Source organism: Aquila chrysaetos, chromosome 13, assembly GCF_900496995.4.
Source record: "Aquila chrysaetos chrysaetos chromosome 13, bAquChr1.4, whole genome shotgun sequence".
NCBI classification, from domain to species: Eukaryota; Metazoa; Chordata; class Aves; order Accipitriformes; family Accipitridae; genus Aquila; species Aquila chrysaetos.
In genome coordinates, this window is record NC_044016.1 from 28,679,329 (window position 1) to 28,705,662 (window position 26,334).

At 39.1% G+C, this 26,334-nt stretch overlaps 1 protein-coding gene across 4 annotated transcripts in view; it reads right to left on the reverse strand.

The window, feature by feature from the left end:
* The window catches only part of CHRM3 (cholinergic receptor muscarinic 3), a 283,661-nt gene that overhangs the window by 173,218 nt on the left and 84,109 nt on the right, over positions 1-26,334 (reverse strand). For all 4 annotated transcript variants that reach the window (XM_030036069.1, XM_030036073.2, XM_030036072.2 and 1 more), the window contains one exon: positions 22,673-22,782. The gene's annotated coding sequence lies outside the window, so the exon portion shown is untranslated. The remainder of the gene's footprint in view (positions 1-22,672; positions 22,783-26,334) is intronic.

The window sequence follows — 26,334 nt, forward strand, 5'->3', positions numbered from 1 at the left end:
TTACTTTGTGGTTGCTGAGCTCCTTCAGAGGGAGCTCAGTAGAAAACCATCTGAAGCCTGTCATTATGCTCCATAAAAAGAAGGCAATTGGCAATCCTCCTAATCAGTCTTTTGTAGCATTAGTTATATCTTCAAACATCAGCTTACTCTTTCTCGACAACATACCCTTTAATGGTAATAAATATTGACTTTTCAAATCACAAACATCAATATAACATGAAAAAGCCTATTATTTCCTTATATTATGTAAAACCACTACTGCAGTACCACGTATCCTGAAATATCTTGTAGGGTGTTTGAGGGTAGTTCAGTAAGAAATAAATATATTTTAGTACTACAGTGAATTACAATGGCTTGTGACAGAGCAATTTTTGACTATTGGCACTGATAACCCACTTAGCAAAGACATACTACTCTACTAGTGAAGATAGAGCTATGCTCTACATAGTCATATTTTATTGCAATCTTGAAAGACATCACTTAGCACAATTTATGGTATTCTGCAAAGATTTTGCTGTTTAGAAAGCTCTTAATCTCCAACATAATTAAATAAGATGAAACTTTTGTTTCCCCTTTGAAAAATGCGAGCATTGCTTTCTAGCAAGGTAGCAGTGTACTCCTTCCAGATTTTAATCAAAGCAACAGCACTTGCTACCAGAAGTGGAAGAAACCTGCTTATTTCATCTACTATTTTGCTTTTCAAATCTTAAAGGTGCATTTTTGTTCTCTCATCTCTGAGGTCATTGTATTTCTGCTAAAAAGCTCTGTACTCACCATCTCACAGGTTTCACATGGTCCGGCAATGCCAGAAGCCAGGGAGGGTGGGAGGCCCCACCCTTGGACGTTTTCAAAACCCGAGTGACCAAGGCTCAGGGCACAGCCCAGTTGAACTATGAAGTTAGCCCTGATTTGAGCAGCGGACTGAAGAAGGTACCTCCAGAGATCCTTTCCACCATAAAGTAGCCTTTGCTGCTTTTTTTCCCCCCGAAAAGTGCAAAGGTCTGAGCATAACAACATTAGCTCTTTCTGTTTTCTGCATACTTCTATGCTAACTTTTCTTCATGCTGAGTATAATACTTTCTAAGGACCATTTAAATATTATCTGAATAGCATACAGGCAGATCTCCCTAAACACAGGAATGTGTTTCTCTGTTGCCTCCTAACCTGAAGATTTTGGCAAGGATGGAAGTCACATATATCCATCAAGCAGCATAACCTCCAATAAATACGTTTTCGGACCTTTTGCCTATTTTAGATTTTGGACCATTTTTCTTCATCCTCTATTTTTATTGGCACTCTACAACAAAAGTTTTCTCACAAGATCGCTGGAGTTCATGTACATGACATTTTTTTTCCATGCATTCAATGAAAGTAAATTGAAAAAAAATGTAGAGAGAAGGGATTTGATCTCCACTGAAAAAAGGCACAGAGGGAGAAAAAGGCAAGTAACGGGCTTCAGAATTACTGTGGAGAAATAGGTATGATTGGCAAGTACAAACTGTTGCAGAGGATACAAAAAAAAGCACAAAACCTGGCTTAACAGTTGTGATTTCACTACCTACAATTTCTGAAGAAAAGAGGCAAACAATATGCTCCGTTTATTTTCATTCACTGTAAGCACTTAGCAGATGCCAGCATATGTTGTGACTAGAAACACACAATTAAACTTGCCTGGAAATAAACAACTGCAATAGGTAGGGGAATAAACAGTGTTGAGCCACTTCACGCTAGCTGGCAGGCAGCAGTACCACCCGGCAGGATCATCTATCAGCTACAGTAGCCAAGGCAAGTTTAGGAAACCAAAACGACCATATGGAAGTTCACTTGAGGACTGAACTGTCATTGTGGAAGGGGGGGAAATAGCCCCCCCTCCCGAACAAAACCCAGCTGTGATATAGAGAACCCACTGCAACCACTCTGAATTGCTAGTGTTATTTTCAGTATCACTTATACCTCTCCATCACCACAGTTGAGACTGCAGGATTTTGTCTTGTTTGGTTGGGTTTTTATGGGGTTTTTTTGGTTGAGGTTTTTTTTGAGAAAATCCCCAAAACCGTGGCCCTCTGCCATGTTGCGTTCTGCAACTCCCAGCCCTACGCCTGCCCCACTTCCAGCCCTCTGGTTATACATTTTGGCTTTCATATTTTTAAGCTTTACTAGCTCCATATACTCCATTTTATTTTTGTCCTACACCCATAATTTCATCTCCTGTCACCAAGCCAAGAGATTGCCCACAGGAAACTGGAAAGCCTCTTGCCCCTTTTCCATGCTTCACTGACTCAGTAAACACAATTCCTGAATTTTGCTTGAGTAGCACTTTAAATGTTCCCCCCAAGATTTGTGAGCGCTGGAACTAACTTGTTCAGCCCAGTCGGATTTGAAACAGGCCAGCATTGGAAAGCATAAGGGAAGTAATATCCTCTGGAAACCAGCCATTCAAAAAATCCTCTTCAGTATGCTGTGTAACAATTTATGTAAAACTAGCTGACTGAAAAAAAAAAAACCACCCAAAGAAAAATAAAAGCAGAACAAGAGTAGACCAGACAACTAAGCAATAGAACCAGCCACCCAGAGTTCAGTGATCAATAAACAAAATTCAACCATACAACAGTTAACATCACCCTTCCCCTTTCTTATCTTCTAAGTATCTTATCTAAAGCAAAATAACCCAGATTTTTATTCAAATGAAAGTAATTTAAAAAATAAATAAAATGGATGTCTTTCAATTATCCCCCAAAGTGAAAAAGTTCCCTCACAGAAATTGATAGAAAAATAGAATATGCATAAAATTACATGTTGAAAACTTAGTTACCAAATAATACTTGCCAAAATGCACATCTGAACTATATCACACTTTATGTCACTATTAGCATGGAATAAACCCACATAAACTGCTTTGCTGATAAGGACCCTGGAATGCCTCTGTGGTCTAACGGGAATGAAAGACTGAGAATGGAGATCTCCCACCTGCCTCCCTCTGCTTCCTCAGCAGCAATAATGTACTTTATGTGCAGATTAAACCACAAATTCCATTTATTCAGTATTAGTGTGAAGGCGTTTAAAGCCCTTATAACGGGAAAGAAGGTTAAGTTAATGCCATCTTCAACAACGTGTGAAAAGATGAGAGCAGTGTTCAACAGCAGGAACAAGTTTGAACGCGGTGATGAGAAAATTAACCGACCAATTCATTAGCCACAAAAAGCACCTCACTTGACAACAACTTAAAAAAGCATTACGCCACAGGCATTGCTTCTATTGCATTTGTATTACTAGGAGCCCGAGCTATCCTCCACATAGTGACTTATTTTCCGAATCCTCACAGTACTGTGACACCTCCTACAGAGTTAATACTGATTTATCATGGGCTAGAGAAGACTATACATTAAAGAAGCGCGCACTTAGGGCTCTGGCCTGCAACATGTTGAGTGCTCTGGCCCCTGGCCACCAGAGCACTTAGGCACATGTTTTATTTTAAATACACAAGCAGTTCCGCTGAATTTCAGAGAGAAAGTCACAGTAGGGAAATAGCCAGATTATGCCCCGAAAATGTGAAGCTATATTAAAAACAAGAGCAAAGCACAACTTAAAACTAACACAATCATTTCACTGGGTCAGGCAAATCTATCCTAGTAGACGAGTTGTTCTACAGCACATTAATAGGGTCAGGGGGGGTCTCTCAGCCCGCTCATGGCTCAGGTATGCTCCTAAACAGGCCAAGCATGAGAAAATGATTTCGCAGAAAGTACTGTGAGCATTCAAAGGAAAGTTCAGCAATATCATCCATTGCTGCCAAAACCAAAAAGAAAGCCAGAAACTGAAACCTGAAGGACGTCCTCAATTCTCAACCGGCGGGCAGGGTTCTGCACCATTAAGGACGTGTGCACCCCTCACAAAGTTGTTCAAGCTTACGCTGCCTTTTAACAACTACCCAGGTCTGGGAAATTTCTTTCCTTTTTGACAGTGACATAAGCAATAGAAGTGTATGAATTATTCCCCTGAAAATGCTATTAGCTTTTCAGTGTTAAAATTACACTGTGTCAAGCTGCAGACAAAAAAACCAGTTGCATTTGCAGAGTACAGAAAATTTCTGTAGACCCGGTGCTTCTAGGATAGGATTTAAAAAAAAAAAAAAAAAAAAAAAAAAGAGATCAAGACCACTTTTACTTGTGTGCCTAAATATTAATTTACCTTTCAGATGAGAAAAATGAAACTATTATTGTATCCTATTATTATGGTCAGATATTCTGAAATGTGAATCTTCTGTAATGCACCAATTTTATTTGAAAACAAATCTGGTTTTAATTTCAAGATCACAAATTAATGTTAGCATATCTTGTATCTCTTGCTCAAATACATCTGAAACAATTTAAATAATTTTTGTTACGTACTGTAATCTGTCTCTTGAGTGACAACCTCTGCACTGGCTATCAGCCTAGAGGGATGAGATAATAAATAACCCCCTTGCTTCAAGAAGTATTTTATAATGCAAAATGTCACAGCTCTGTAAAGCAGTGCTAGCAGAGTTTAGCAAATTGTTGTATCAATGACATTTTAAAACTTTAGAGAAGAGGAACTTTAAGCTTTAAGATCAACAACACACTGTTCTTGATTTTGCAGCACATGAAATTGTAATGCTTCCACCACTGCAGCTAAGAGCACCTCAGCTTCTTCAACACCATTGTATTATAAAATAAAAATTAAAAAAAGAAGGAAAAACCTAATTGGAAAAGCTTTCGCTGGTTTCAGTCACTGCTAGTGCACACAACATCCCCACCTTTTCCCCCACAAAAATCCTCACTTGTTTTACCAGGTTTGGTAGGAAACAGTGATTGAGAAACTTGATTCAAGGCTTTGGGCTCCTTGAAGAAAGGATCAAACAACACGCATCTGAGCCACAGGTTGCACAGACCTCTTGGACCTGCACAGTAGGGCCCAAAATCTCGCAGCTGAGAGGAAAGGTTGGGACGGGGTCCTGAGAAGCTGGCTCCAGGCGGCTGTTCACGCTGGTCCTTGGGACACAGCACTTCTCCCACCTACCTGGGCCAAGGGGGGACAGACCCACCGTCCTGGGATCTGGCAGAGGGCAGGAGGAACAATCACAAAATCATAGAATCATTTAGGTTGGAAAAGACCTTTAAGATCATGGAGTCCAACCGTTAACCTAGCACTGCCAAGTCCACCACTAAACCATGTCCTTAAGCACCACATCTACATGTCTTTTAAATACCTCCAGGGATGGTGACTCAACCACTTCCCTGGGCAGCCTGTTCCAGTGCTTGACAACCCTTTCGGTGAGGAAATTTTTCCTAATATCCAATCTAAACCTCCCCTGCTGCAACTTGAGGCCAATCCTATTGCTTGTTACTTGGGAGAAGAGACCAGCACCCACCTCGCTACAGCCTCCTTTCAGGTAATTGTAGAGAGCGATAAGGTCTCCCCTCAGCCTCCTTTTCTCCAGGCTAAACAGCCCCAGTTCCCTCAGCCGCTCCTAATCAGATTTGTGCTCCAGGCCCTTCACCAGCTTTGTTGCCCTTCTCTGGACACGCTCCAGCACCTCAATGTCTTTCCTGTAGTGAGGGGCCCAAAACTGAACACAGCACTCGAGGTGCAGCGTACCGTGCCAAGTACGGGGGGACAATCACCTCCCTGCTCCTGCTGGCCACATGATTTCTGGTACAAGCCAGGATGCCTTTGGCCTGCTTGGCCACCTGGGCACACTGCCGGCTCATGTTCAGCCAGCTATTGACCAATATCCCCATGTCCTTTTCTGCCAGGCAGCTTTCCAGCCACTCTTCCCCAAGCCTGTAGTGCTGCATGGGGTTGTTGTGCCCCAAGTGCAGGACCCGGCACTTGGCTTTGTTGAACCTCATACAATTGGCCTCGGCCCATCGATCCAGCCTGTCCAGATCCCTCTCTAGAGCGTTCCTACCCTCAAGCAGATCAACCCTCCCTCCCAACTTGGTGTCCTCTGCAAACTTACTGAGGGTAACCTCTGCAGTGCCTGACCTGCCAGGAAAGAAAGAGCTGCCATAAAGTTACCTCAGGGCATGCAAGTACAGCCTCCAGATGTGAAAAAGAACATAGCAAAGGCAGAGGGAATAATTTGTGCCTCATCAGGATGAAAGAAAAGCTAATGAGTAAAGTAATGAATTGCCTTTATGGATCGCATTCAACTGGCAGTCTCATGCTACAGAGGAATTATCTTTTGCCATGGCTGTAGGAGTGGCTAGAGTTCTGAAAGCTGACAAATCTTAAGTGGGAGAACAGAGACTTCAGGTTAAAAGTGAGTCTTAAATGTTCCAGAGTCTGAGAAAATAACTGGGGAGGGGGGAGGACTTCAACACAGGGCACAGTCAAAAAATAAAGAGAAAGAGAACAATTTCATCAGTGCATTCGGCTTCATGACTAAGTGCAGGATTAGCTGAGGAGAAGGGGAACTGTCTGCACAAGAAAGGGTAGGCACGAGCAGGAGGGGGATACGTGTCAATCCCATGAAGGTTTTTGTCAGATGCAAGAGTGCTTCAAAGCTGTAAGAAAAGGCTTTTTTTTAATATATTTTAACATCTTGCTTTTTAACATCTAGATCTGTTTGGTTTTTTGTGCTAAGACTCTCATAACATACCTTTCAGGTGCTGAAGCATTGCATGCCATTTCTGTCACTCCAGCAGTTGTGATGCACACCGTTCAGAAGGATGATTTCAATATACTTCCCCAGTGCTGCGAGACCTCTGTTTATAACTTCCTTTTTGGCCCTACCCTGTGGTGCTTAACTCCATCAGTTATCATCAATACAACAGATTAGATTACTGAGCCCTGACAGTCTGTAGAAAAAGACTCAGTTCGAAGTACCACACTATCTATTCTGCTTTTCCTTATGCCAGTAGCTGCTCTGTAAAAGAGCTGGAGCTAGGAAGTTCTGTATTTGCTTGTTTTAAGGGGGATCCCATATGGATAAACAACGCCGTTCTTCAGACCAGATTAGACTTAACTGACAATGAATCAGTCCTGTTGTGTTACTATGCCACCATGTCCCACTGGTCTCTGATAAATTACTGAAGCAGTTATGCTTCTAAAAGCCACCCTGTTTCTGTGAACCACTGATTGTGTATGTATGGATCTACCAAGGTGAGCTTCAGATACCAAGGTGCTCAATAGCAAAGGGTCGTATGATCCATTTAATATATTTATCAAATTCATTATTTGTATTTCAGAGCTGCTGCACAGTCCAACTGCCCTAATGATTAAGAGCTTCCCTTCTAACTCCTAAACCACATTTATACATAGTTTATAACATTTGGTCTTGTGTAAAAATTACTCTTCCGTTTAATGAGGGTTGGTCTTCATTATTCTCTTTCAAGGATAATGACAGTGAGAGAAAAACAAAACAAAAAAACCCTACCCCAGAACAGCACCAGCACCTCAATAAAAGCCAAAACAGTTTGAAAAACAACTGGTGGCAGCAAACAAAGCAATAATCGGTTTTGAATCCATAAATAAATCCATCAGTAAATAGGGAGAAAAACACATCCTGCAATCTCTTTCACAAGCAAGAACAAGTGCCAGTCGTGACCGAAAAGGCCTATATAAAAGCAGACACAGATAAAACAGAGACTTAACCAAGTCATCGGACCATATCCATGCCCTCCTACAGAACTGACTAAATATTGAAGAGGTCCATTTAAAAAAAAGAGCAAATTTCTATTTGTATTGAAGCTCACTGCAAACATTATCTGGACACCAATTTAACCACTATTTTGCCAAATCGCTAAATACAAATAGGAAACAAAACCAAACCCAATCAGAACTTACAAAGAATACTTGAAGTAACTACTCCACTGTTACCACGGAAAATTTTGCCCCTTCCCCATCGACAAGGGAGGCCTCTGAATGAACAGAGGAGCGAGGGACACAAGCAATCAGGCATTGCTGGCAAAGAGGGGGACGGGAGCTGCACTGCAAAGCAGTGCCAAGTCTGGACAACGTCCCCTCTGCACTACACATGCCAGTGCCTGGGAGAAGCAGCCCAGGCTCTCCGTACAGAAGGTCACAAATCATGCCTTCGAGGCACCATTTAAACTCTTTTGTTGGAGTGCTGCATTAAGCTACACTGGCATTGCACAGCTCAGGACTGGCTTTCCATCCTACCCCTCCTGAGTGACAGAGCTGTACCTGCCACTGCAGCCCGGGATCAGATTTTGGGCAGGCACACCTGCAGGCAGCTGACCTTGCCCTCGGAAGAAAGGCAAGGAGATGGCGGGCTGAGCAAAGAGAACCAGCCATGTCAGCATCATAGCCGATGCATGGGGAAACCAACAGCTTTCATTTCGCTGGTGCTGGGACAGGCAGAGATTCCAGCGCATGCGGACACAAGCAAATGCTAGATGTTATATTGTATTGCACCTTCTACTACACATCACTGTAATTCCTTCTGCAAGCAATACGAGAAGAGTTCATTTCCAGAAATAAAGGTTACATCCAAACTGATTTTCAACTGACTAAGACAGTCCAAAACACCTTACTAAGGTTAATAACTGCTCTCCTGACACTACTAAAAAGATCATTATCCTGGATCAGACTAGACATGGCTCAAAAACCAAATTATAAGGAACACATTTACAGACTTTTACTAAAGAAAAAGCTGAATAGCTGCATAATTAAAAAATATCTCCACATTCCACTCAATCTAAATTTGATGAATTTACAGATCGTAAGTTCGATATACCTCCAGTTTCTCATCTGTTTAAAGTCCTGAAAATCACTCCTGTATCAGTCAATATTAGTCCACATACTTTTTCAAATTAAATTGAATGATAAAATCTCCATGTTGAAGTACAAAAAAGTTGACACAAACACCACCACTCTGGGCCAGATTAACCAAGCAGTTAATCAGAGCAGTTTGCACATTTGAACAAGTACATTATAAAACAGAGCTAAGTAAATACATATAGAGTCAACTGCTTTGATAATATTTTGTATGACCCATAAGATGCGTCTAGAATAGACTCACAGAAGGAAAAACAATAAACAGAGAGCTCAGACAGCTAATTAATACTGCTAATTTAACCTATACCCTAACATGCCACTTACTGTCATCTGCACTCCATCAAGGAATAGATGGTGACAGTTCTCAAGTATTGCTAGTAAATTATTTTCATTTTCCCCTTTCCCTCATAAACAAAACATCACGGTGACGGAAGCTGCTTGACCTACTTTCTAAGGAAGAGATTTCCAAAGAAGCACTCCTACCCTGAGAGGCAAGTAGCAGAAGGCCTTGAATAGCAGAAACTTTCCAACTTCCAAACAAAAGATATTTTATTTCAAACTACATATGCACTTTTTTTTCCTCTCTTTGCAAAGCCCCTCCGCCCCCCTCCCCCAATTATTCCTGATTTCTGCTCTATTTTCTTTATATCTCTAAAATGTGTAAGAGCACACAAACTAGCTACTAACCTGACTTGCTGGTCTCTTCTCACGGAGTCACAGATGTCTTAAACTAACCTCACCTATTCTTTTCCTGTATTATGAATTTTAATTTATCTATATACCTCATAAGTAGAGGACAAGCCCCACAACTGCAGTGACAACACAGACATAACACTAGTTTACCACTCATCACAGTAAGCCACGAGACACGTGGTTCCCCAGATCTCAGGGATCTGCAGAACTTTAAGAGACTGCAAAAGAGCTCTGACAAACTTTCTGCGGATATCACAGAAGTGAAGTAACCTCCTGGAAAAGTCTGCTTCTCTAACTTGTAATTTTCTTAACTGCACTATGTCATGTCTGAATAGCAGCAAGTCCTAAAGTCATAAAATGACACTCTGCCATGGGGCTTCCCTTTGAAACCTCAATGTTAGCTACTGCTGTGCAACTACAGTTTCAAGATGGCCAGCCTTGTTTTATCCTTGCCTTTTGTTTCCCCGAATGCCTGTCCCTTCTATTTTCCTCCACCTTGAGACCCTCTGAAGCAAGGACAGGCTTTTCCTAATGAGCTTGTGCCGGGGCAGAGCACCCACTGTCCTCTCAGTTGAATCAGGCGAGTATGATCTCTGCAGAAATGAAGTGGGTTACAGCCAACAGATGCTCATATCTTTGTGAGCAAAATTCTTTTGCCACAGTAGAGAAATTCTGAAGCTCTTACATCTTATGCTTAGTGCAATTCCTCACATAAACTGGGTGGCACATGAAGACCCACACTGTTAACAGCTAGTCATGGACAACGGGTTAGTTACACTGGAATCCCCACCCATATTAAATGAGGGGGAAGGATGATGGTTTATTGTTTCTAATTGGCGTAACACAAAATTCCCCTTTTGGAAAAACAACATAGTTTTTAAATTAATTTCTTGGAAAAGCAGCAGGGATTTAGTTAGTGGGGAAAAAAAGTATTCACAGAATTTAACCTTATTTTGGGATGCTAGAAAACGTTAACATGAGTTTATGAAACTTACAAAAACCTCAGTTTTCAAAAACTTCCTGGAATCTCCCAGTTCCTAAGAACTGGTGGGGATGGGCAAAATATTGCTGGAAATTAGTGACATCTCTGCTGTCTGGGGAGCAGACACAGGGGAGGAGGGAAAGGGGAGCATGTTCAGCTTCTGTGCGGAGCAAGCCCTTCTCCAGTCTGGTGGTTTGGTGCTGTTCCTGGCTGGGATGGCTAATCATGCCGTCACAAAAACATTTCTCCACTTTGTTGATTTTTCACCTATCACATCAGGAAACTGAAACCTTAAGGATTAATGAAAGTATTTGAAAAAATAATGTAGTTATATAGTCCATCAGGTTTGAGAAGTATCCAATTATCCCAATAATTTAGTTCAGACGGAGCACAGGTAGCTTTTTAAGTGCATTGTATCACATACCTTCAACAAGTTAAAGCATTCTTAGCAACAGCATAACCAGATTATGACAAATTTCTTTGCACATGAATATTGGTATCTTCCTTTGGCTTTCTTCTGCTACACGACTAATTTAAGGAAAGGGAGATGAGAGGCAGAAGAAAGGTAAAAGAGCTTTATTTCAGTCCTTCGAATAGTTAGGAGCTTATCAGTAATCGGACACCTTATAATCAGGAATTCAATCCAAAGTTCACAGAACACTGGGAGCAAAAATAAAAGTCAAACGTAATCAAAAACTCTGTCAACAATGATACGGCTCACAGAAATGTGGTATAAAAGCAGCTGTGCAAAACACAGTTTACAAGCAAGGTTTATAGCTTTCTTTAAACTAACCAAATAGAGGGGATGTCAATGTTAGCAGTCTCATAATACTCAGTGAAGTGATGATAATATGACAGCATTATTTATCCTCTGAAATAACAATGACTCTTCAGGAACAGTTGAATTAGCCCTTATCTTACGAATGGCTCAAGATTACAGACATATGTAATGGCAGAGGATGCATGCAGCCCTCCCATGGATAGCATCGGAGTTAAAAACTCCTTCTTTCTCTCATCTGTGTCACCCACAGAAGACTGGAAGCACTGGACAACATGTGGAATCACTATGTCCATTCTAAACACAGAAATGAAGTCACCCCTTCCCAAAGCCACATCCTTTTAAAAATGGCCAAAGGTTCTCTGTCTCTCATGCAACTAGATTACACCCAAACACAATGGACAAGAAGTTCCTACATCTTACAAGAACACGTTTTTTTTAAGAATAACCCATCTTGCTTATTCACAATGTTAATATACTTGAAAAGGATTTAAATAGTGCCCTCTACATACACTCCAAGGTTTCTATTTATTGATTTATTTGAAAGAGCTGTTCTTCCTTATTGTGCATAGGACAGAGAACTGGCAAACTTCTTATTAAAAAAAAGAAATGTATTTTGGATCGTTTCTCCTCAGTTAGGCTCTAGTTCTTCTGGTTTTCAAAATTTGTACTAGATCTTTAACAAATGTGGTGAGCTTGTGCTTGAATCAGTTCAAGTATGCAAATTTTCCAAACAAAATCTAAGAGTATTCCTGCTCCATAGCTGACACACTCAGAACTAAATCATATGCATGACTATTTTATGACCTTGCTTGGAGTCAACACAAAGTTGAGTTGCACTGTAATTTAAATTACCTCCAAACTTCTTTTGGCAAGAACAATCCCTTGATAGTAACTAGCACTATTCTTTAGAGACCTGATTTTCTAACACCAACACCTGCATTCATTTAATCTGAGCTTTTCAGACTCATTGGCATCACCTGCTGTAGATGCTAATGTGTTGCTTCAGGCTCTTGTTGGAAAGGTTGTTTGATGCCTTAATTCTCACAGGATTCACCACTTTGAGGCAGATCCTTCACTTCCTTCCTCTCCCCTGAGTTTAATCACACCCACAAATCCTCTCTCAAAAGCCTTCAGCTGCTCTTTGATAGCTACGTAGCTGGGCAGCCTATAAAGCAATTAAATGATTTTCCTAACATGAAAAATGCTCTCTCCTTCTTCTAATGTAGTAAAGCCAAAATATCAACAGTCTTTCAGGCAGGAAAAAGTGGACTGTGAGATATTTTAAATACCTCCTATATGTTACTGCAGTGTTACCTATTTCTAAGTGGAATAATTTTTTCCAGGCATTTGAAGCGAAGACACCTGGAGGAGGGAACACAGCAGCTGCTCAACTGTGCCAAGCAACAAAACAGCTTAGAGGAAGAATTAAAGAACGGTAGACTATATAATTGAAATGTAGCAAGAAGGTTATTATGCAAGATGTAATACAAGCTGAAATCTGGTCAGGATAACCCCAAATGGCACATTGTCTTTTATTAGTATAAATGGTTGAAACCTGGCTGTTATTTCTTATCCAAAAGGTTTCAGCTTTAATACATGGCATTGATTAATTAGCACTATACAAGAAGGTCTTGTATAATGCAGAGTCAAGCCATTAACTTCACTTGGCTGAAGATAAAACTCGGACTGTAAGTATTAAGTCCTGAATAAAGCCATATATTCTCCAATGGGAAATAATTTCCACACCACTAAAATGCCCACATTACTGTGGTGAAACACTGACTATTTAACAGAGCACCACAACACCTGTTTCACTTAGTAGAGGAAATGGATACTGTCTAATCCATGGAAAACTACAGATGAGTAAACATGTTAAAGCGGTAAAGCTCTTGCCAAAGAGAGGACATGGCAAAGACACTAGAATTGAAAAGTATTTGGAAAAGCTATTGTAGTGAGTAAACGTAGGCAAGACTCTAGTTTGACACAACACTGAAGCATCGCTGTATTTTTATAGGTGATCCTGTGTAAGGCAAAAGAATCTAACAGAGGCAAAGATTTTTATTAGTTCAGTTAGTATAGGCAACATGAAAGGCAACAAGCAACCCGAGCTTGTCCAAAACAGAAAAAATAGTAAAAAAACAACAATAAAATAATAAGACAGACAAAATTTTCTAGAGAAGAGGTATCACAGGATTCAATATAAGAGAAATTATATTGCACAAATTAGTTAAATGAATATTATTGGTAGACATTACTCTTTTCCAGTAACAAATAGAAAAAGTAGAAAATAGTTCAAAAAGTCTCGCTTCTCCTGATCTTATTTTTATTGCAAACAAACTCCTAGTTTTAATAAATGTAACATTCTGCTTATATATATAAAAAGGCAGCAGGTAGAATGCAACACAGCAAGTGTGTTATTTCTGTGAATGTCGAACCACCAAGCAAACAAAAGATTGGGAGAACACCACCAATTTGAATTAAATGCTAGTATAATTGAAGACTTTTTTGTTTTACTGTGCTACATAATCACAGTGGTAAAGTACTGTATTTTCCAGCCTGAAAGTTTCTATCATTTTGAGAGCGCCTTTTTGTACTTAAAATGTAGAATACACTTGAACAAGTGCAGTTGGTCCAGAGAGGCAATTGCTATAGGTCCAACAAAATAAAAAGAACTATAGGAAGCATTGAGCTCTTCATGCTTATCTTGGCCTGTTTTTAAAATAGGAAATAACAATATTCCATGCACAGCCAACTCCAGAGGGTAATATATCCCCTTCTAAGATAAGTATCTAAGATAGATGTAAGAGAGGAATTGCCTTCTGGAGTTGCCTGCCTCTCCCCATTGACAACTGAGACACCAGATGAATCCTACCTTTATTATAAAGACCTGTGTAATAAAAGATGCACAGAAATGGATTCAGAACACAGATAAAGCATGCAATTTAAAAAAAAAAAATACAAGCTTTATTTTAAAGGAAAGAAATTACTTTCCAAGTTTGCTCATCTCTCATAAGAGGGCGATCCTCTTCCCCCCCCCCAAACAACTTCTTTTTTAAAGTGTCTCAGTATAATTTAAACTATTCTTTCATCTTTTTATATATGTGCACACATATCTATATATATACACCACACAAAAAAAAGACATCAGTTAATGACATACAGCAAATTAATACTGAAATATAACAGCATATATTAATTCTTAGAATAATGAATATCATGTCTCACTAAGCCAGTGGTACCAATTATTCAAAATCGGTAGTCTGATGTATCTAAATTATTACTTCCCTAATATCAGCATGGCAAAGAACTACTTTTGATACCAAATCTATTCACTGCAGCATTTAAGCAAATAATTTAGCAGAAAAATTAAAATTTGCCAAGAGAAATGCTTACCCACAGAAATTCATAGCCCAAATTAGTGGCTCCAAACCACTGTAAAATGCACTCAATTCACATAAAATGCAGTCAGAAGACATGTTTATGTAAAGATGTAGAAAGCAGTATAATACAAAGGGAAATAAAATGAGAGGAAAGCTGATAAGGAAGTGTTACATGGTTTTACGAAAAGCAGACGTTAACACAGAAGGATATTAAAGATTAAGTTGCTTTTGTCAACAGCAACTCCACGAAAGATGCTCCTTAAAGTTCCAAGGATTTTATGCCGTTTTACTCCAACTTTGTTAATTTTCTGGTAAAGAAGGTTATCCAATAGCATTTCAGTGTAACCAGAGAGTCTGAAAAGGTGAACATTATCTGCAAACAGTAGTTATTCTATCAGAAAGTATGACTGATCTACTTATAAAAATCTGCACTGATCTAGTTTTCTACGAACAGTTCTGATCTCAATGAGATAGTTCTATCCGAGCTAACAAATTGCCAATAACTAGATGCTTTTATTGACAAAAGTAAAAGTAAAAAAAAAAAGTCTTATCTGAATTTCTGAATAAATTTACTCAGATTTAATATAGAGCTCATCTAAAAGCAATGAATGCAGAATTGAACTGTGGATGCCTGCTGTAACAGCATGAATTAAACTTATGAATCTCATTCCTCCCCTTCTCAAGCACTTCATTAGTACTTTCAAAAGCCTAGATTTTGTTTCCCTGAGCAGAGAAATGTAAATTGCTTTTCAGAAGCTGTGTCTTTTCTACCAGTTTCCTCTTTCCCCCTTTTCTCCTATTGCTGATGCTGGCTGAGAGAATAATCAAAGTTAGCAGAGATATAGATACCATATGTATTTGATGAGTTGGATGTCATAGAACTGCAGTGATTCTTACCTGTTTTCTGCATTTTGCTTTGCAAAGCTACTTTTCAAATGAGTCTTAAAATTACTATGTTTAATTCGGGCACATGTCCTTATAACAATTCTCTGCTCTTAGGTAAATTATACGATAACATTGGTATGTTGAAAATAATTCAAAATAAAATAAAAAATGAATTCAAACCTCATTGTACAGGTAAATTTCAGTGGCCTATATTGTTTAACGGTTTCATCAGTGACCTGCTGGTTGCCAAAAAGCTCCCACTGGCAAATACGCAACTGACAGTAAATTAGGGGGAGTGCTGACGTGGCTCATGGAGAAGTCTCTAGCTGGAAAGACCTTTATACTCTTGAGGTTTGGGTCAACAGAAACCTCATGACATTCCCCAGGTGCCAAGGTGGGTTCGTGGCACAGAATAACCCCCAGCGTGAGCAGGGACCAGGAGCGGAGGGGATGGGCAGCCAGCCCCAGCAAGGGCAGAGCCGCAGCTGCCTTCATCCGGGTGGGCGATGGTCCCGCCTGGAGTGGGAAGAGCCCTCCCGAGGGCCTTACAGCCAACATGTCCCTGGGTTTTAGAAATACTCATAAGTATTCTAATTATTTAGATGATTGGGAAAAAAAAAATGTAATTCAGTCTTTTTAAAACTGCTTTTTTTTAAAAATATTATTTACTCTGATTACCAAAGGCCTGCTTTCCTCTCCCACAGCTGGGGGCACATAGCTTTTAAATATCTCAATATTATCTTGTTTATTTCAGAATTATGCTCATATAAAAATCTAGTTGCAACATATATATTTTGTTCCAACACAAACCCTCAAAAGCTCCGAAATAATAAGCATTCAGAAGGGAACTTTGCCTGCTAACTATGAAAGAACAAAGAAAAAATTACTGATTGCTCTAAGCAGCATACTTCTTTTATTATTATATTTCCAGAAGTCCCTATTGAATCCTTTCTGTGAGAAACTCTGGCAGTTATCACTCAAGTTTCTCAGGGATACGGGAAGCACCACCTGACTCCAGCAGTCAACGTCCGCCAAACAAGACACAGATATATTTAGTTTCTCTTAAAAAGAAACAAAGCTCCATTTTCTAGGCACATTTTTGGCTGATTAATCCTAGATAACTTTAAGGTCCTCAATTTTCATAGTAAACATTTAGCATATTTTCTCAAGCTACGTATCCAGAATTAAAACCGTGTAATTAATTACACTGTAACCCAGGCTGCTGTGCAGGTCAGAAGTGTAGGCAGGCAAGAGAGGTGTCACCACACCGATGGCGTGGCGATGCCACATGCCTCCTCCCGCCAGCCTAGCCACTGAGAAACATGAAAGAACACCTGGCAGCAGGTTTGCCTAGCACTTACAGAGGCTGAAAAAGCAAAATTCTGAGGTGAACGATCAAAATATAGCAACCGTTGGGTCCTATATCATGAAAAAGCTTCCCCAAAACTCAACTGTTGCCACCAACCAAGAGGAACCCAAGAGAAGTGGTGAGGACGCAACTGCTGGCATCTCTTGGCCTCCAGACTTGCACACAAGTGATGCTGGCCGATCACCTGGACGTGTATTTCAGTGCTGTGACCATGCCAGTGTGAGAACACAAATGGGTAAAATCAACTCAATTATGGATTATCTAAAATAAAGCTACCTCTTCCTTCTAAAAGATCTCTCACCAACTTAGTAGCACTAATTTCCAGCAGCTCAGTAAGTTGATCACTGATATGGTTCTCCTAGATCGCATGCTATTTAAACCCTTCCAGCTTTCCAGGATCCTCCCCTGTCAAACTGATAATGGGTTGGATAGTTCTGTACTGCATCTTGGTTTTGCAGTTTTGAAGCTTTACCTTCATAGGAGAATAAGAAAACCAAACAGATCTGAAGCAGTATATTCTTATATCACTAATTTTTAATGAGGGAAAAAAACTAGATTAACATTCTAAGGAGAAAAACAAATAATCAGTTTACTGGTATTTGCATGTGGCTTTTTTTTACCCTAATAAAACTGGCAAACCCTTACTCTTTTGTAGAAAATGGCTGCCATTGCTTTTTTACAGTAGCACAGTAGAAAGGCTAAAAATTAAATATTAATTCATTGGATATATTTTCAAGCAAGTTTGCTGGAGCTTTAAACCCAGCACTTTCTTTAAGAGCCTGGTGCAGTTAAAAAGTATAGAATTTAAACACAACACTAATGTTACCACAGAGCCTCTTCTCACTCCAAGCATCTTTACTCATTTACTATCTTTTTTTAAATGCAAAAAGCCCACAGAGGTAGTTACTTGGCACAAATAATTTATGAATTCAGAAGAAAACTATGCACAAATTCAGACCTAAAGAAAGCGAAAATATTTTCCTGTCTCCATTCAGATAAAGAAGTGGCTTGCAGCAGTTCATTTAAAGCCAAATCCTATCAGACTCACATTAGCAGGACGTTCTTTAAGAGGAAATAAAATGACGCACCTATCCGTTGACTAGTGCATCAATCAGGACGCGCTGATAGAGAGTCATTAGTCAAGATTCCCTACTAATAGAAAATCATTAGTAGACAGCACATCAGCAGCAATGCCTCTTAGATTACTGAGCCTTCTTTTAACCAATACCTAACTTTGAGGCTAGTTTCTCTGTAGCTTTTGAAGCTCCTGTGGCAGAATTTATTCAAGAGTCTTGACACAGTGCAGTCCTTCTAGATCACAATATCAGCTTGAAAATGAAGTACACAGAAGTGTGTGGAAATGAAAGTAAAAGGGCAAAGGGGAGTTCTTACTTCATGTGAATGTACTGAGGCAGCATTCAAAACCTAGCTTAAATTCACCCAAACCAGAAATTTTGAAGACAAACACTAACAGTAATTCCTTTGTTTCCGTTTAGTAGCTGCAGGCATCTCAGTTCAGGCTATATCTCAGTAGGATTGTGATTACCTCCATAAATAATGCATGCTTCATTTTGATTCTCTCAGTGTACCTGCCATGCCATTTATTCTGGCATCCAAACGAAGCCGGTGATGTGTTCGGACAGTCCGGCTAGCAAGTGGCATAGCAGGACAGACCCAGATTCACTGAATGCATCTGTGTGAACTCTGATGGAGCAATGCTCTAAGCACAATCAGTAGCAGTCTAGAGAACCCTGAATTTCAACAATAAGGAGAAAGCAATGGAAATAACAAAAATTGATTCGGTTTAATACTTATTAATCATGATTTACAGTTAAAATGTCCACTTCAGTTACAACACCATCTGTAAACTGCAACGAGCCATTGGCACAGAGAGGCTGAAACAAGAGTTCAGAAGCAGAAACATCCAAAATGCAAGCTTTCCATTACTTAGTGTTCATGGTTTTTGACAGATTGTTTTGAGTTGAGAAACTGAGATCCAGGGCTAGACTTTCTCCATGTTTTCTTCTTGTTGCTTTCTTTTTTTCTTTTTTTTTTTTTTTTTTTTTTTTTTTAAGTCAGTTAATAGAACTGTAACACTACGTAGCAGTTGCTGATGTTGTTCCTTCAAGTTGTTGTCTATACTATATAACACTCAGAAAACACGGCTGGCAGGTATTAGAACTTTGGGATACCTGCTACAGCTTTTTTTATTGAGCTTCCTAGACTTATTTTCAGTGTGCCTTCCAACTAAGTTGATGTGATTATGTACTAAAAATTCCTTCATTAGTCTTATAACTTAACATATGGTCTGAACCATTTATCTTGTTTGTAGATGTCCTGACCTTTAATGTTTCACATATTCTCTTCTTAACTATCATAAATGTCTCCTAAACAGCACCTGGCTTCTGCTCTTTATAGCTTCTTTGTCATTCTGTGCTGACTTTACATATCCAGTATCTTTGAAAGAATCCTTTCAATATTAAAATACCATATCAAGTTTCTCAATATATGAGAGACAATAAAGATTTTCCACTTTTTATTGTTGTTGTTTGGGTTTTGCAGGTTTTTTTGTTTTTTATCTCAGTGGAGTTGACTGCTTTCCAGCCACAAAAAAATGCCAAAATTGATATCAGCTGGTCCAAAGCAGGATGAAGACACAGAAGACACACAATAACTACAGGCCGATGTAAAATTTTGCATTTCCAGTACTCCTTCCTTGTAAGAGATTCCATTTCCCTTTCACATAAGTTCTCATATCCCACCATCTCCTCTAAAAGCCTGACTTCATCATCTTAACGTATCTTTCTGATGTAGGTTTCCCTGGACTAGCTAATGGAGTATAGGATTTGGGAACAAACAAGAACTATTACTATCATCATTATTATTTTACAAATGCTAAACGTATATTACTGTTTTGAACATCATTTCTTCCCTTGCAGGGTTTGAATTTGACAAGTAAGGCTTATTAAGCCTCCAGATATCATTCCACAAGCTACTGTAGTAAGAGCAGAAAATCCTCTAGGTTTCATATCATGTGTGGTGACATTCAGTTTACTTCCTGATGTCCACCTTAGCTTTAATCTGGTTAGAAAGAAGCAGTGGGGGAACTCACTGGGCTTCTGAGTGCCTACATGAGTCCTGAGCAGATACAATAGTTAGAGGGGGATGAAGATGCCCTTTCACATACACATCCTCTTTGCTTGAAGAGTTTGACTGCAAAGAGAAACAATTCTGACAAATAAGACTGCCAAAGCAAGCAGTGTTTTTTTTTAATTGTCAGGGCAACGTAAAACAGCATTTCTTAAACAATTTAAGACATCACAGTTTTTTGGGGTTTGTTTTTTTTGTTTGTTTTTTTTTGGTTTTTTTTTTTTTTTTAGTTTAGCCACAAAGGAAACACTGTGGACTGGATTCTGTTCTCATGCTGGTGGATACAGGGACTAATTGCAGTAAAATGTGGTGTAGCAGACCTCTGGAAAAGGGAGACAAAATCCTGCAGTGTTTACACATATGGGATAGACATCCTTTTCTCTGTTTAAAGAAGTTAGTTCTTCCACCAGGCCTGTCACAAAGGCCTTATTTCATCATGAATCAGTGCATATTCAGGATGCAAAAACAGGCTCAGAAATGTATGGCACATTGCTGATAAGGAAGAGGAGAAAAGAAAAGGTCAAGTCTTTGAAGCAAATCGGCTAATTCGGCAAATAAAAAGCCTGGTTAGGGAACAATGCAGAACTCAATGAATACCCGGGGAACTGCCTTGCAGAATCAACAGGTGCTAGATAACCCATCGAACAATATCTTTTTTTTTCCCAATAATTTGCCAATGAGGCAATGTTTTCTTTGTTATTTATCTGGCTCCCTGGTTTCAGAGTTGTATGGTTAGTACCTGGGAGACACATAATTCAAAATGCAAAGCGAACTGAAATTGGTAACAAAGAGGCAGGCAGAAGATACCCTCCAAAGGACAACAAAGATGTGCTATGTGTCTGTCCATTTCACTGTGTAAATACCTACTTCCACCAAAAATAATAGTAACCAGTTTTGCTGGTAAATATCTCTATCCATTTATATGGGGTATTTAAACACATCTTTCCATTATCAAGTGCAAACACACCTCTGGAAACTGTATTGCCTCTGTCTTAGTCCATTACAGTACTTAAGCATATCATAAGAATGGCTTTGACTAATGCCATTAATTTGATTCTTCTATTCAATGCTTGCATCTCTCTGCTCTTCTCACTACTTCTGCATACCTCTAAGGACTCGGAAATCTGGAACAGGAATAGAAAAGGAAAGATACTTTTCACGCTGGCATGTCACACCTTTTCTAACTTGAACCCTAGACACAGACTTAAGGCAGATCTTAACAATGTGTCCTGGTTTCTGCCAGTATAGCGTTAATTTTCCTTCTAGTAGCTGGTATAGTGTTGTGTTTTGGATTTAGTATGAGAAGAATGTTGATAACACACTGATGTTTTTAGTTGTTGCTAAGAAGTGTTTAGACTTAGTCAAGGATTTTTCAGCTTCTCATGCCCAGCCAGCAAGAAGGCTGGAGGGGCACAAGAAGTTGGGAGGGGACACAGCCAGGGCACCTGACCCAAACTGGCCAACGGGGTATTCCACACTATATGATGTCACGCCCAGTATATAAACCGGGGGGAGCTGGCAGGGGGTGGATTGCTGCTCGGGAACTAACTGGGCATTGGTCGGCGAGTGGTGAGCAATTGCATTGTGCATCACTTGTTTTGTATATTCCAATTCTATTATTATTATTATCATCTTTTTCTGTCGTGTTAAACTGTCTTTTTTGAAACCCACGAGTTTTACTTTTTTTCCCCGATTCTCTCCCCGATCCCACTGGGTGGGGGGGAGTGAGCGAGTGGCTGCGTGGTGCTTAGTGGCTGGCTGGGGTTAAACCACGACACAATGGCTAAGGAACTACTCCAGAAAATTCAGTACCATTCACAAACAAACTTTGGCATAAGAGCCATGTCAAAACTCTTAAAAAAGAGAAAAGCAAGACAGTGGGGATTTTAACCTCAAATGCTTAACCTGATATTTGGACAGGAGACTGGGCTGCTATTTCTGCTGTGTTAAAGAGCAGTCAGTGGAACATTTTGATAACCAAATTTGGTTTGTCAATGCGTATAGCCAAATGAACAACTAGTGCTTTGGATCTCATTATTCCATGTCTGGACACTGTAAATCAGAAGTGATAGTTCAGTTATACTATGAGGAGCCTTGCTTTTAATATTACTGTTTATACAATACTTAACATTGCTCATGGATACTATAATTAGATTAATTGTAGGCACAAAACATAGAAGCAATGCAAAAATAAAACCGAAAACCTCTTTCTAAATATTTGCTCCAATTTTTTTCTTTCCCTGTGTTTTGAATTATATTTGTAACATAGTTACAGTTATTTTGTTTTTAAATATGTTGTGGTATGTGTCATACCAAAAAGAACATTTGGCTGGAATCTAATTTGAACTAAGACACTCCACAGGGAGGTGAAGATGCTTTCAGGCTGAAGGGAAAGATAACATTTCAAGCTGTGTATCAGGATCTTTGCACAGCTCTAAGATCATCCAAAAGAGAGAAAATTTTTGTATGGTCATTTTTTGAACTTAAGTTTTTAAAACATCCTCAAACAGCTTAAGAAAAAGAACTGTTTCTTATGTATTCAGTAAATTAACAACTCTAGGCTAGTCCATACGAAAACAATGGGAATGACATCCAATGTGGGTCACTGCAAACTTAGTTCGTTCTCTGCAGTCAAGTATTTAATAAGTATGTACAGGAACAAAACTTACCGTGGACAAGGAAGAGAAGTATGTATCATGTTTCAGATGACTGTAAATCATCCAACCGGTAGCCCATTATACCATATGCTGATGAAAGATTTTGCCATAACCATCAAGATCTTAAAAAACAAAAACAAAAAACAAAACACACAAAAGACAATCAGACATTGAAATAGTGAAGACTGAGCATTCCTTATTTGAACTACAATTTCACTGCTCTTTAAAGCATACTTTTAAAAAGACAGAAAACAGCCTGTTGCACACCATCGCCATCCAGCAAGAGCTTTTCTTACAACCACTGCAATGTATTTTGCTCTGATACTTCATTTGTAGTTCTTTTGCAGTTTTTTTGGCTTTCAGCTGACTTTTCAGGACTCAGCTCTTTTATTCATTGTTGTTTAATGATGACAGTTTTATGCATCAGCATTTTACTCAAAACAACATTTTCAAGCGCTATATTATTTTCCCTTTTGTTTCTTTTATGCTGGACTTCACGGTGCACTTTCCACCAAAGCACGAAATCCACATGCCAAAATTAATTACAACTGTGCAGGACGGGGAAGACGGCTGTGAGCAGGCAGCCCGGTTGGACCCGCAGCCTGGTACAGGGGTCAGCCGGTGGCTGACAACGCCAACACCTCTAGTGCAAGGTACGCTGCTTAACTGGGGTTAGGAGCACACGCGGTGAAGGCCAGAGTGATACAAAGCTTATTTGAGGAGCAGATCTCAAAGTTGCATTTTTAAACACAGACGATGGGCAGAAAGGCAGGAGAGGTGGGCTCCAGGCCAAGTGGCTGTATAGCACTGAGGTAAAGGACAATGGAGTTCCACTGAATAACATTTACTGTCAGTAATTTTCAGCAATCTTGTTTTCTCCCAATAAATACTCAGTAGAGCTTCTTGAATTTTTTTTTTTTTTTTTTTACAGAACCATTCTTTCATGGTTCCTCCAATTTCCCAAAAAGTGCAGCCTCTTAAACTGAAACACTGGCTCAAACTGAAAATTTGACAAATTTGAGGGTTTTTTTGCTTCCTTCCTCCTCCCCTCCAAGCGAAAAGGAATGGGAGAGTTCTACCACTCTTGAAGCATCCCATTTCAATAGTTTCAGATGTAAACATTTCCTCTCAAAAGAGGCTTTTTATTTCAGTTATATTTAATGTTAAATCTTAGGTTAAAAGAAAGTCAAGACTAAAGTGAAAGTGTGATCCCAGCACTGTGGTGGTTCTTTCATGGAACATTTTGAAAGTGGGGGGTCCCAAAACACACTTTTCATCAGATACAGAATGAGATTTCAAAGATCTCTCTGAAGCGGGGTTTTGCATTTTCCATAGAACTGCAGAGATCTTGAAAGCTAAGGAATTGATTTTCTTTTCACCTTTAATGAGAAAAGGTTAGGTAAAATGAATATAATTTTCTGACCATTTTCCACAGATTATTTCTGTCTGCATCAATCACACTTTTCTTTTGCCCCCTTCTGCTGAAATTCTACATCTAAATTCTGTTAATAGCTTAAGGGCAGCTACACAACTCTTCGAAACATTTAACCTTTCTGGTCTGCCTTTCGTCTCTAAAAACCCATTAGAAATGCTGCATTACAGGCTCAGCCAAGTGATACGTAAATTTATGAAAATTGGATGGGTAGAAAATGTCATCACACAAATTTACTCTAACCAACTCTTATCCAGATTTATTTTACAAGGGAAATAAATTCTTAATTGTCCTAAATATAAGAATATTTCATCATGGAGGAGACCTGCATGAAAGTCAAAACAAATATGCTTAGGAAAAGACATTCTACTCTCTTACAATAGTTTTTGATGTGCATGTTCTTCCAAATACTTTTCTGTACTCATTTTCTAATGCTCTTTCAAAGGCCAAAATTACCTATTTTCAAGTATAGTCAGGCTTTGTTCAGACAACCAGCAACTTTAAGCAGATCCTACACCAGGCTACTTATTGCCACTACTTCTCGTGTCCCTGCTGTCTTTTCAGCACAAGGGAACAGGAGTGGGGAATTGGTTCAACAAAAAATAACTTGTCAAAAACTTTTTTTTTTCTTTCTTTTTTAAAGGCAGGTCTGTTTTCCCCACTCAGTTCACCACTTGGTTACAAAACCCACAACGCTGGCATAACGGATGAGGTAGCGCAGGGGTAGGCACAGAGAGGAGAATATAAACTGCTTAACCTGCCACTGCTACTACTGAAATGCACGTCAAACTGCGCCCTTGTTTTGAGAAATATTTTATCGGTGAAGACCGTATCTCTATGAATACATTAGTATTTTAACCCAGTACTGCAAGCTCACAGCTTTGCTGTCAATGTATTATGCAGTACAAACTTCTAAAATTTAAGGCTTTCGAAAGACAAAATTAAATTCAAATAAAATGTGAAAAATGTGGAACAGAATTGATATGGTTATTTAGGGTCTTTTACAGGATATTCTATTTTTTTCCTCAAAGTCTGTAAGAAACAATACCTTTACGACAAGTTCTTCCCGTAACTTATTTAGATAAAGTGATTTATTTGTTATTTTATTCAAATAACTTTCTTGCATTTCCAGCTCTGAACTTATGAAAGGGCATCAGCCTGGCCCTGCCAAGACAGTGAGGTGGGTAATCAGCTAGTTAGTTTTTCCCCTACATTGCTCCTTGAACAGGTTTAGACTTCATTGAACGACTTCCTTGCAGGTGGTTAAAGGGCCAAAACCCAACCTACCAAACAAACAAAAAACCCCAACCAAACAAAAAAACCAACCAACAACAACAATCACAAAACTAGGAAAAAAACTTTAAGGTTTGGGTTTTTTTTTATGTTTCAGAAAACAGTGAGGAGACAATTTTCCACTCTCCTAGTTCTTTCCTTTAAAAGATATAAAGTTAATGTGAAAAATCCAAGAGTCTTTTTTATATCAGCACATGCTCCCCTTTCCACTAAAGCAGTATCTTCCCCAAAATTTTCACAAACTTTGCATATTCTTCTTTGCAGTGTCAGAAGCTGTAGAATGTAGAAAGCCATCAGTGTGTACAATGAACAGGGCCCGGTCAGATAACTGCTGCAGTCACATTATAATTTCTGAATAACTACACCTGTGTTTAAATAATTACATTGTCATAACTTGAGGTAAACTTGCAGTTAAAGTAAATGCACTCGTATTTGTATGTCAATGGACTAGTTACATACACATGATCAACCACTGTGTCTCAAATGCAAGTGAATTGACTTACTGCTGTGAAGTGCAAAGTTACTAGAACATTTTAACAGAAGCCCCTGACCATCATTGAATCATATGATTGAGGGCTTTGTCTTGCAGGACTAGGGTCCCAAGCTGCTCTTAAGGATGCTTTAGTGACCAACTTAAAAAGCTGGAAATGGTGTTTACACATTCTGCTGACTGCCTTAATACTTCAAGAAGATGTGCAGAGCCAAAACAATACAAGTTTTGGCCTTCCTGTGGTATTTTGACTGCCCATAAAATTAAAAGCCATAAAAAGACTTTGATGTTTTCAAATACTTTAAGAATATAAAAGAAAAATAAACCTTGTAAGGTTTAACGTCGTTATATTTTTTTCAGTACACACAAACCCAAATAAGGTAGTATTCAGAATATAAGGCTTTTTAAGGAAGCTACTAAATATTAGTGAAAGTTACAAAACACCTGAAATGCAAGCAA